We start from the raw sequence: 13,443 nt of genomic DNA, 5'->3' as shown, positions 1-13,443 counted from the left end.
CCCCCCATCAAGGATCATTCATCAAGAACTACACCTATTTTCTGAGGTAAGTCATTTTGTACTTGTCTACAAATGTTGCTTAAAAGTTGTAACTTGTCAACTAAAAACGTAATTATTCCAATAAAATGAAAGTGGTAAGGCCTATGATGGTGACAAGACAGGCGGAAAATATGAGATTAATTAAATAATCTGTCAGGATTTGTTCTAAGAGGAGTATTTCTGGCAGTAAAATGTAGTTTCTGTTCTAGTTAAGATGATACATGGGGCAACTTTTTGTTGTTGTGGTGGGCACTTTTCCATTGAGATATCCAGAGAGAAATTTGTAGCCCATCTTAATGGAGAAAGTGCCCAAGCAACATTGCTCAAAGTTGCCTGTGTATCATCACTTTTACTCTTTTGATAAATCTGTAATGCATTAAAACTTCATAGTCATCGGGAAGAAGGAGGCGGGAATCGGCGGACAATCAAACAGACTTGAATTACAAAATAAAGACAAAACAGCGCAAACAAAATCAAAACACAAAATAATTCCAGGGTCCTCTCTCGTCCTTCACTGTCGTTGCTCCTGTTTTATATCCTTCCATCTCCTTCGTGGGACTCGACACCGGTGAGTCGAGCAGGTGTTGCTCATTTCTCAATCACTCCACCGGCATCGCCCCGTTCCCACGGCCCCACTCGTCACACAGTCTTTTCTCTTTCTCCTACCCCCCAGAATGTCAGCAGCAACTTCGCCATACAGCAGGCCTGCGCCCACCCGGATCACCTGTGTGGACAATCAGACAAACCGTTGGGCTAAATCATATGAGGTGTCCAAAAACTAAATTAAAATAGCGCCATACAAAACCACTACAATAAGTGCCCTCAGTGATGTCGTGAGGGCATTTATTGCTCCTGTAAAGGGTGAAAGCCCACTGTTTGAGACCGGGAGGGCCTATATTATAAAAAATTACAGTCTGTCCGACAAATTTGGACAGAATTTCATCCCCCTGAAGGGAGAAATTGAAAAAGTGAGCAAATATAAAAACATTTTATTCAATAAATTTAACTTTTTAAAGGAATGAATGAATTAAGGTAACATTTTGTTAAAGATGCATTTTAATCAGATTTACAGCCAATGTTATTTTGATTATGTCTAAGCACTAGTAATTCTAATCACTCTCATTGCACTAACAACAATCTTACCCTTGTGATCATGCAGCTGCAGGTCCCCAGGATGACCCGAGTGGCTGATGGAGAGGTCCCCATCAGAGACCTGTCTCTCCGGTGTGGCCAGAAGGTTTTGGAGGTGTCCCTCTGGCAGAGGTGGGTAGTAAGAATATATATATTAGAAAGAATAATAGATAAGTTAAAAAAAGAATGATAGATTGGTTTGAAAGAAAGAATAATATATTAGTTTGAAAGAATGATAGATTATTAGTAAGAAAGATAGATTACTTAGAAAGAAATAGATAAAAGTTAAAAGCATGTTTCAAGCATGATTAGCATGTTGCTAGCATGTTTCTAACATGATTAGCATGCGACTAGCATTTTGCTAGCATGTTTCTAACATGATTAGCATGTTTCTAGCATGATTCGCATGTCGTTAGCATGATTACCATGTTGCTAGCATGTCGCTAGCATGTTTTAGCATTGCGACTAGCATGTTGTTAGCATTAATAGCATGATTAGCATGTTGCTAGCATGACTAGCATGCGACAAGCATGTCGTTAACATGTTTCTAGCTTGATTAGCATTCCACTAGCATGTTTCTAACATTATTAGCATGTTGCTAGGATATATATAGATAGAAGCAGTCAAATAGATTATTAGATGAGTAGATAGATAGATAGATAGATAGATAGATAGATAGATAAATTAGAAATATTAGATGAGTAGATAGATAGATAGAAACTGTCAGATAGATAGGTAGATAGACCAATAGAAAGAAAGCAAGAAAATGTTTGAAGACAGATAGAGAGATAGATAGATAGAAACAGTCAGATAGATAGATAGACCAATAGAAAGAAAGGAATAAAGCAAGAAAATGTTTGAAGATAGATAGATAGATAGATAAATAGATAGATAGATAGATGGACATAGAATGGTAGTTTAATTGAGTCTAGGGGTTTCAGGGAGTTTAGATTTGAATTTTTGGCTTGTGCACTAATGGGCCACCGTAGTCTTAGATCAATTTGAGCACTGTGCAATGTAAGTCTATGTTTTTTTTTTTTATATTAATTTTTAAGAAAACAAAGTCAAATCAGTCTGAAAAGATATAGCACACCAAGTCAAAATAGTCTGAAAGTCTGACCCGAGTTTGGAGTTTGTAGAGTTAAAGCTCTAGGAGGAGTTAGAGTTGAACATTTTGGGTCAGAAGAATAATAAGAAGAAGAAGTTTAAATAGGATGTCAGTAAGTTGGCTTTGTCTTTCTTAAACCCTAATTAAACACAACTGATCAGCTAATTTGAAAACTGCAGGTGTGTTTTGAAGCAGGGTTGGAACTAACTCTGTAGGGCTGTGGCCCTCCAGGAACTGAATTAGACACCTGTGATATTTGCCAACAAAAATTCAAATTAGGTGTTGATTAAAAGCAATTTTTATACCTATTATTAAATATGCTGTCCTTTCTGTCAAATAGTTTGATTCAACCAAATCTAAATAGCTTTCACAAAATATTAAAATTAAAGGGATAGTTCACCCAAAAAATCATAATTATGTCATTAATAACTCACCCTCATGTTGTTCCAAACCAGTCTGTCCACACACCTGTCTAAAGTGTGTAGTGATCCTGAAGACCTCGATCAGCTGCTTCAGCAGTACAGGATTGAGACTGGAGCTTAACTCTGCAGAGTTTATCTCCAGTCTGTCCACACACCTGTCTGAAGTGTGTGATAATCCTGAAGACCTTGATCAGCTGCTTCAGCAGCACAGGATTGAGACTGGAGCTCATCTCTGCAGAGTTTATCTCCGGTCTGTCCACACACGTCTGAAGTGTGTGGTGATCCTGAAGACCTCGATCAGCTGCTTTCTCTCTCTCTGTGTGCTCGCACAGCTCGTGTGTGAGATGCGCAACTCTTCCTAAAGATATTTATAATCTATTATTTTTAAGTAAGATTAAAATGACAGAAAACTGAGTGCATCTTTGTAATAATCTTTAAGCGAATGTATATTGTTTGCGAAGCGGTCTCGTAATGTAATGTTACCTGTCAGCATGGAGTTATGAACAGCCATACATTAATGATAACGAGATTTGAAAAGCTTGTGTAGCCGAGGTATTGTATTATGCTATATTAATCTTCGTTTATGGTGCTATTTAGGACTTTATAAGAGACATTATACGGACTTAACGTAACTCCATTAGACTACGTTATGTATACGTTAGGCGTAACATTACTGCTCGCTGTAAAACAACAACAAAACCGAAAAGGAAATTAAACCTAATTAACACCGCAATGGACGTAAAACATGTTAATTCAATGAATTAATGTGCAATTTGAAAGGATATATTACCAGAGATTACATTACCTCAGAAAACGATCTGAAGTCTGCTGTTAAAACTGTTGGTAATTTAAAAACGGCACTAACAGCATTGTTAATCAAAATAAAACGTGTAATTTCATTCCCATTAAATAATTAATTTACAACTATTTTGACGAATTTTACAAATTGTAATGAAAAATTAAGAAATTAACTGAGAAATGTAAAAAGCTTACCTGGTTGAGCGGAAATAGCCGGTATCGGTTGAAGCCGGAATGACAGCTCATTAACTATGCAGAGTTCCGGCAGTTCCTGCTCTCATTGGCTAGAATTAATCACGTGCTGAATAGCTGACGCAAATTTAATATATTATATTATTAAATATTACTTTTTCCTTTTTTTCCTTTCATAAATATTTAATAATTTATTGATCGATCATGATTAGTATCCAAAATTTATATATATATATATATATATATATTTCATTTATGCATTTTATCAGACGCTTTTATCTAAAGCGACTTACTGTGCATTCAGGCTAACATTAATATAAAATATTAATATTTTAATTCAGAAAGGACACTTCAAATTGATAAAGTGACAGTAAATATATTGTTACAAAAATATAGATTTTAAATATTTTCATTGTTCTTTTCATTTTTTTATAATTATCAAAGAATCATGAAAAAATATATATCATGTTTTCCACAAAAATATTCTCATATTAGAATGGTTGCTGAAAATTCAGCCTTTTATCACAGGAATAAATTACATTAATTCATTTTATATATATATATATATATATATATATATATATATATATATATATATAGTCACGGGAGGAGCACAAGACAGACACAGTGGGCGTGGCGTCAGGCCTCGGAGAGGCTTTTATTAACAGAAATCAAATGAAAACAGGGGATAAAAGTGGCCAAAGGGGAAGAGTGTCCAAAATAACAGGGAATCTGGTGTCCTCGTCGTGCTGCAGGGTTCATGGAGGAAGGGTCCAGGTAAGGGGCGGAGTCCGGCGGCCGCACGCGCTCCCCTCCTCGGTCCGGGGCGCGAGGGGCGACGGCTTCCTCTAGCGGCCGCATCTCTCTCGTTGGCCGCGGCGCTGGCAGGGGATGGACGGCCCGGCATCCTGGCCCGTCGGCCGTGTAAACGGGTGCGGTTCTCCTCCGGATCGCGGGTCCGGCAGCTCCCTCAACGCACCCTTCCTGGACCCACGAGGACACCAGCGTGAATGCACGGGGAAGAGACCGGTCTCCCGAGGAGAGGCGCGTTGGGCTTTTAAACAGCGGCTGTGATGAGGCTCCATTCCCTTTAGGTGTGCCCCATCACACGCCGCCAGCCCTGACTCGTCCAGCGCCCCTCCTCTCACACACCCACTCCAGTCGGGAGCCTGGTGAAGGGCGGCGATTTAGGACGGGGTGCCGGTGACAATAAGGGAGGAGGCAGCTGACTCGTCACATTCCCCCTCCCAAGCGACATCCCCGTCATCAGGGCGCCGCCCACACGGGAGAGCTACCATCCTCAACCAGGCTCCAAACGGTCGGAGTGGGCAGGGATTCCTCTCCGGGCGGTCCTCCCTCTCGCAGCGCACCGGAACAGGGACAGAGAAACCGGGTTTTAGTGACAGCCTCAACCAACCACAGGGTAAAATGACAATAACAGAAAAGTCACTTACCCCTTTTGTGGCTGGGAGGCTGTCCCCAGTTTTCCTCCGTCCCAGTCCGGGTTCTCACGAACGTTTGCAAGCAAGAGGGAGTGACGTCACCAGATGTTTCCCAACTGCGCTGTCTAGGCTCCGCCTTGCCCGCATTCTCCACCAGTGTCACGGGAGGAGCACAAGACAGACACAGTGAGCGTGGCGTCAGGCCTCGGAGAGGCTTTTATTAACAGAAATCAAATGAAAACAGGGGATACAAGTGGCCAAAGGGGAAGAGTGTTCAAAATAACAGGGAATCTGGTGTCCTCGTCGTGCTGCAGGGTTCATGGAGGAAGGGTCCAGGTAAGGAGCGGAGTCCGGCGGCCGCACGCGCTCCCCTCCTCGGTCCGGGGCGTGAGGGGCGACGGCTTCCTCTAGCGGCTGCATCTCTCTCGTTGGCCGCGGCGCTGGCAGGGGATGGATGGCCCGGCATCCTGGTCCGTCGGCCGTGTAAACGGGTGCGGTTCTCCTCCGGATCACGGGTCCGGCAGCTCACGTCTCTGGTGGCGCGGGAATCCCTCAACGCACCCTTCCTGGACCCACGAGGACACCAGCGTGCATGCATGGGGAAGAGACCGGTCTCCCGAGGAGAGGCGCGTTGGGCTTTTAAACAGCGGCTGTGATGAGGCTCCATTCCCTTCAGGTGTGCCCCATCACACGCCGCCAGCCCTGACTCGTCCAGCGCTCCTCCTCTCACACACCCACTCCAGTCGGGAGCCTGGTGAAGGGCAGCGATTTAGGACGGGGTGCCGGTGACAATCAGGGAGGAGGCAGCTGACTCGTCACATATATATATATATATATATATGTATATATATATATATATATATATATATATTTATTAAAATAGAAAAGAGGTATTTTAAATGACACTATAACTGTAAATTACTATTACACTGTATTTTGATCAAATAAATGCAATCTTGGGAAGCATTAGAACTATAATATATATATAACAATTGTTAATATATATATTAACAATTCGTCTAACTCTCGCATGCTTTTTAAAACATTTTCCTCACTTCTTTGTCCTCCTCCTCCCCCTCCTGCTTCATCTCTAATAGCTGACGACTTTTTAATAAAATTAAACACATCAGTGCACAATTTTCCACACCACAATCAGTCAAGCTCATATCACCAGCAAACATACACTCATTTACATCCTTCTCTTCACTTTCTGAGGCAGAAGTCTCAAAACTCATCCTTTCTAATCACCCTACTACTTGCCCGATTGATCCTATTCCATCTCATCTCCTTCAAGCCATTTCTCCTGCAGTTGTACATGCACTCACTCACATCATCAACACATCCCTCCACACTGGTGTTTTTCCATCATCATTTAGTCAGGCACGTATAACTGCACTACTTAAGAAACCCAACCTCAATCCATCTCTTTTAGAGAACTACAGACCATTTTCCCTTCTTCCTTCCTTTCTCACACACAACAACCTCCTTGACAGCGACCAATCTGGCTTCAGAAGTGGACATTCAACTGAGACTGCTTTGCTCTCAGTTGTTGAAGCCCTAAGACTGGCAAGAGCAGAATCCAAATCTTCAGTACTTATCCTGCTTGATCTGTCCGCTGCTTTTGACATGGTTAACCACCAGATCCTCCTATCAACCCTACTGGCAAAAGGCATCTCAGGAACCACACTTCAATGGTTTGAGTCTTACCTACGAGATAGGTCCTTCAAAGTATCTTGGAGAGGTGAGGTGTCCAAGTCACAACATCTAACTACTAGGGTGCCTCAGGGCTCAGTTCTTGGACCACTTCTCTTCTCTGTCTACATGGCATCATTAGATTCTGTCATTCAGAAACATGGCTTTTCATACCACTGCTATGCTGATGACACTCAACTCTACCTCTCATTCCATCCTGATGATCCGACGGTAGCTATTCACATCTCAGCTTGTCTAACAGACATTTCTTCCTGGATGATGGACCATCACCTTCAACTCAACCTTGCCAAGACAGAACTGCTTGTGATTCCAGCAAACCCATCGTTTCATCACAATTTCACCATCAAGTTAGGCACATCAACCATAACTCCTTCAAAAACAGCTAGAAGCCTTGGAGTTATGATTGATGATCAGCTGACTTTCTCAGACCACATTGCTAAAACTGTCCGGTCCTGCAGATTTGCTTTATTCAACATCAAGAAGATCAAGCCCTTTCTTTCGGAACATGCTGCACAACTCCTTGTTCAAGCTCTTGTTCTGTCCAGGCTGGACTATTGCAATGCCCTCTTGGCAGGTCTTCCAGCCAATTCTAGCAGCAAGATTAATTTTTAATGAGCCAAAAAGAATACATGTCACACCTCTGTTTATCAATTTGCACTGGCTTCCAATAGCTGCTCGCATAAAATTCAAGACATTGATGTTTGCCTACAAAACTACCACTGGCTCTGCACCCATTTACTTAAATGTGTTACTTATGCACTTATGTGCCCTCTAGAAGCTTGCATTCTGCAAGTGAATGTCGCTTGATTGTGCCATCCCAAAGAAGCACAAAGTCACTTTAACTGACTTTTAAATTAAATGTTCCCTCCTGGTGGAATGACCTCCCCAACTCAATCCGGGCAGCTGAGTCCTTAGCCATCTTCAAGAATCAGCTTAAAACACATCTCTTCCATCTTTATTTGACCCTCTAACTTTAGCACTCACTAATCTAATTCTATTCTTTAAAAAAGTGCCCCATTTAGACTTAAACTCTTAATTTACTTACTTGTTTTCTCAAAATAAATAAATAACACTAACTGTTCTATTCTTTTTGCATTCTATCTATTTTTATTTATTTATGCAATTAAAAAAAGAAAAAGGCATCTAACACTAGCTTTCTCTATTCTACATGTTTTCTTTTTATTATATAATTATAAATAAATAAAAAACTTGCTGTGTTTACTGCGTTTAAGCTAACTGAGACATGTTATAGCACTTATATATCATTGCTGTTTTGTTAATTTGATTGCTTCCATTGTACTCATTTGTGAGTCACTTTGGATAAAAGTGTCTGCTAAACAACTAAATGTAAATGGATATAAATACAAACACATGCATGTATATATTTAAGAAAAATATGTTATGTTTATATATTAAGTATATTTATATATAAAATATAAGAATGTAAATATGAAAACGTATATACACATGTAAATATATAGTCCTACAGTAAAAATATATAAATATATACTGTATGTGTGTGCATTTATATATACATATTTAAAATACACACTAAACATATATATATATATATATATTATGTAAACAAAAATGTATTTAATTAAAAAATATATATACAATTTATTTTTTTGTCCATATCGCACAGCCCTAGTTCATTCAATAAATAGTTAACAATCTATCTTCTGAGTACTAAGTTATTAACCCAACAATAGCGGATCAGTTAATTTTTTTGCAGTGGACCGCGCAAACATATGTGTTTGGTTGTGTGGGCCGCGAGTTGAAAAAGGTTGGGAACCACTGATTTAGAAGATATTTTAATTAAGTAAAGATTGCCATTCAGAGAATCAAAAGCAAATGTTTTAAACCTACCATCATTGTAATCTTTTAATATAATGCACTTAAACTAAATAAAGATGAAATTTGATTTATTGCCTGTTATATTCTGAGGAGAAACTGAGATTGAACAAGATGAATATATTGACATGATAATTCAGTTGATTAAATAGTTAAATATTTTGCTGTCTTGCTGTCGATTGCTCATGTACTGTATTACATTTGTTTTTAAATGTAAAATTATATGTTTTTAGACTTTTATTTTGCTCTGGCGGTGTGACGTCATAAGGCTGCGCGCACTCCCGCTTCTGTGATTCGGCTGAAGAAAGGTGTGTGATTTTAATAGTTTAAAGAGTGTTTCAATCAACTAAACTCATTTAGAGAGTCGTATATTACACAAATCTTAACCTGTGTCACATTGTAATGCTTTAACTAGTGTTATTAATGATGGTTAATACTTGTAAAGTGCTCCCGCACAGAAGTAACAGAAACAGTGCGTCTCATTTCGCTCCCTATATAGTGAATCAGTTCATTTTAAACACAACCTCGGTTACTGGTTAGTAGTGTTGGAGAAAACAGCAATGAATCAATTGAATCGCAAAATGATTCAGTGATTCGATCGAATCATCGCGCGCTGACGTCATCTGCTTTTTAAAACCGAGTAAATGCGATGAAAACAAACACAAACCTGTTTAATGATAACTTTACTAACCAACTGCAAATGTTTTCCTGAAAGTGAAATCTATTAAATATAATCTACACATCAAGCAATACTAAACATACGTCTTAATACACATGTAAACCAATTTGTGTCCTTTTATTAATTTGAATGCTAATGTTGTTTTTAATGTCATACATTTTAAGTCCATGAACTCTGACTCCCTTAGCAGTGTGCTGACTACTGAACTAGAGCTGATTATTTCTGTTAATTATTCTCATCTTAATCACAGATAAACTGAGGTCCATGTGAAACTTTTATAAAGATGGAGTTTATTAAAGAGGAGAGAGAAGATGTGAAGATTGAAGAAACATTCAGAGTCAAACATGAAGAGACTGAGACACACAATATTATAAAGATGGAGTTTATTAAAGAGGAGAGAGAAGATGTGAAGATTGAAGACACATTCAGAGTCAAACATGAAGAGACTGAGGAACAGACAGGTTAGTTTTCATTCTCAAAGCTGAACTCTGTTATCATTATTAAAATGTCCAGCTCTACAGAACACATTAAACTCTAGTGTTGCTATTTCCAGTTATTAATAAAAGTAGTCTTAATAGAAGGCTATTTTGTTATTAACAAAAAAAAATATATATATATTTCTGTGAAAGCAACGGTTAGGTCCTAATTGTGAAAAATTATGTGATGGTGAATCCCTCCATCAAGATCAAGATGGATGGAGATTTGTTGTTGTTTTTTGGCTTGTGACTTGATCTTTTGAATGTAATACAAAACTGCTATTACAAAACTGAACCTAGTATAGAGGAAAGTGTTTCTAATGTCTTAGACATAAATGTCTGTAAGAAACCAGTTCTGCTGGGTCTAAGTCTACATTCACACTGCAGGGCTTAATGCTCAGTTCCGATTTTTTGAAAAGATTCGATTTTTTTGCAAGGCGGTTCACATTTCCAATTGAATGCGACCTTTTGTGATCCCTGTGTGGATGTGAAATGACCCAGAAGTGACCCGCATGCGCAGAAGGGTCCTCAACGGTGAACGACGTCACTCGTTGTTTGCGGAAGTAGCTAACGTTAAACATGAATGTCAACAACAGTGTAGTCAACAGCGGAGCTCTTTTTGCAATATTAAAGTTATTTTCCCAACGGAGCCAGCACAATTACAAACTTCTCGTTTTAAGAAGAAAATTAAAAAGAAGGAGGAGAGCAAGGTTTTTGGCCATGGCGTTTTGTGGAGCAGTGTTAGCAACGTCGGTACAGAGAAACGTGTGGGTGCTGAGTCAGGAGTGGTGGGATACTGATGTGAATGGCTCTTCTCGTTCCCGCCTACTTCAATGCAGAATTATGACGTTTGTAGCGTATCAATGACGTGCGGGTCGGATACATGTGGCCTGGCCGTTCAGACGGAGGTCGCATTTCAAAAGATCGGATACGTATCGCATTCAGGACCACATACCCAAGTGGCCTGGGTCACATTTGAAAAGTTTGGATCTGTGTCGTTCAGACTGTCATGAAAAGATCAGATACAGGTCGCATAGGGGCAAAAAAATCGGAATTGGGTCGTTTCCGCATGCAGTGTGAACGTAGCCTAAGTCTTGTGGTCCTTTAACATGATTTTTGATGAGATGTTTGATAACTGCCAGCTTAAAGATACAGTTGCAATCACAATTATTAGAGACTAATACTGTAGAAATGCAAGCTTTTCTAAGGATCTAGAATTTCATAAAATTGCATCTATAACAGTTTACTTGCATATTAAATGTGATAATGTCAATATATAATGTAATATTTTTGAGTTATAGGTATTTTTAATCACACAGATATGTCATAATTATTCAACCCCTGATCATCGGCAATTATTTTTATGATAGGGTTAGATTTTAGAAACTATTAAAAACAGAATTAGCTTGAGATGTTACACATAGGGCCCTATTTTAAAAAATTTAAATGCAAAATGTAAAGCGCACGGCGCAAGTGCACTCAGGGCATGTCCAAATCCACTTTTGCTATTTTAATGACGGAAAAATGGTCCGTGCGCCGGGGTGCATTTTTGGAATGGGTTGTCCCTATTTTCTATTAATAAGTAATGGTCGTAATGTTTACATGGTGGAAAAGCTGAACGCTTCTAATCAAAGAAACCTATCTGCTCGTGCGCTAAATTAAAGCGTGTGAGCAGATAATCTACGGGACAACCAGGAATCCACCAAAGCTCCCCGTGATGAGTCAGTTAATATGTGTGTGTGTGTTGGCACAATTGTTCAATTAATTCACCAATTTCATTTATCATTATAGGTAGTAATAGGCTGAATTACAAACAGGGGCGGACTGTATTGTATATTGTTATTGAAACTTCATAATGTTTCACTTGACACTATACATTTAGTCAGGAATTATAGTTTGGAAAAAGTCTAACTAGTAAAATGTTTACACGTTATGTGAAAACTAGTACAAGTATATAAATACATAAAAAGCGACTTACTCATGTTTATGATCTCTGCTGAATAAAGTGCTTCATTCTTTTTTTCTGAGGAAATCTCAAATCCTCAAACCCATCACATCTTTTTGGGGTGAATTATGTCTTATTCCTCTCATCGCAAAGCAATGAGTAAAATAAAAAAACTTGAAGAACAGTCTCGCTGAGTTGTCTTCAGTTGTGTGGGCGTATTCAAAAGATAAATGCATACGCGTTAATCGACTCCAGAGGGTTAAACTCAACCTTGTGAAGACAGAATGAGTTGTGTTCTTTGCCAACCCAGCACTTCATCACAACTTCTCTATACAGCTAGGATTGTCCACCATAACTCCTTCTAGGACAGCCAGGAACCTTAGAGTTGTGACTGATGATCAGCTAAGCTTCACAGACCATATTACTACAATGGCTCGGTCCTGCAGATTTGCTTTATACAACATTAGGAAGATTAGACCCTTCCTATCAGAGCAGGCCACACAGCTCTTGTTTTCTCCAGATTGGACTATTGTATTGCTCTCTTAGCAGGCCTTCCGGCATGTACTATTGAGACTCTGCGACTGAGCTGAAGAGAGCGCATGTCACACCTCTCTTCATCAGTTTGCACTGGCTGCCGATAGCTGCTAGCATCAAAATCAAGGCACTTGTATACAAGACAACTACTGGCTCTGCACTAAAGAACTTAATCTTGCTATTTCAGACTTATGCGCCTTCCGGAGTTTTGCAAATGAATGACACCTCGTCTTATCATCCCAAAATAGCACAAAAACATCCTCATGGACCTTTACCTGGACTGTTCCAAGCTGGTGGAAGAACCTGCCAATCTCAATTCGAGCAGCCATCTTCAAAAAACGTCTAAAGAAACATCTTTTTCATCAGCAAGTCCCTTTTTTAAGGCTTGTTACAGCACTTGAATACTGTTGCCCTTATATAGATGGCGTGGACTCTTGGAGATGGCGCAGTCTTTACATCCGTGCATGTACCTTCTGATGTCCGATGCCATGTTGGGCCACCAGAAGCGTTCCCTTAGCAACGAGAGGGTTTCATTGACCCCCGGGTGACCAGTGCCAAGAGACGTGTGAGCGAAGTGGATGGGTGGAGTGAGCCGTGTCCTGGGGATGTATTGACGTCCTGGTGGGCAACCCGGCAGAGTGTTGGCAGAGGGATTGGAGGAAGGTAGGGTCTCAGCAGACCAGGTGATTGGACTGACGATTACCTTCTCAGGAAGTATAGTTTCAGGTTCGTCTAGGTTCTCTTCTGGGACATGACACCCGGACAGGGCGTCAGCCTTGATGTTCTTGGCCCCTGGGCGGAGAAGTTGAAGCGGGTGAAGAATAGCGCCCAGCGGGCCTCTCTTGGATTCAGCCTTTTAGCGATGCGTAGATACTCAAGGTTCTTATGGTCTGTGAGGACTTGGAAAGGGTGTTTGGCTCCCTCCAGCCAAGATGGCCAGTAGCTCGCGGTTGCCGATGTCGTAATTGACCTCCGGCGGATTGAGCTCCCGAGAGAAGAAGGCGCATGGATGGAGGCGGCTGGGACTCCCCTGCTGCTGCGACAGGACCGCTCCTACTCCAGTGGTGGAGGTGTCGACTTCGACGACGAAGGGTTGATTGGGCTCAGGAT

General features: G+C 40.2%; 1 protein-coding gene across 2 annotated transcripts in view; it reads left to right on the top strand.

Annotated features, from left to right (window-relative positions):
• The first annotated feature begins 8,948 nt into the window (after positions 1 to 8,948).
• LOC113075977 (gastrula zinc finger protein XlCGF26.1-like) overlaps positions 8,949 to 13,443 on the top strand; it is a 43,081-nt gene continuing 38,586 nt past the window's right edge. Inside the window, exons 1-2 of one of the 2 annotated variants that reach the window (XR_003281080.1) lie at positions 8,949 to 9,007; positions 9,629 to 9,839. The gene's annotated coding sequence lies outside the window, so the exon portion shown is untranslated. Of the gene's footprint in view, positions 9,008 to 9,628; positions 9,840 to 13,443 lie in introns of those variants that run through there. The other variant, XM_026248622.1, reaches the window with a different exon arrangement.

Source organism: Carassius auratus, unplaced genomic scaffold (assembly GCF_003368295.1).
Source record: "Carassius auratus strain Wakin unplaced genomic scaffold, ASM336829v1 scaf_tig00018187, whole genome shotgun sequence".
Lineage (NCBI taxonomy): Eukaryota > Metazoa > Chordata > Actinopteri > Cypriniformes > Cyprinidae > Carassius > Carassius auratus.
The sequence above is the reverse complement of the archived record's forward strand: the minus strand, read 5'-3'. Positions and strand labels throughout refer to the sequence as shown.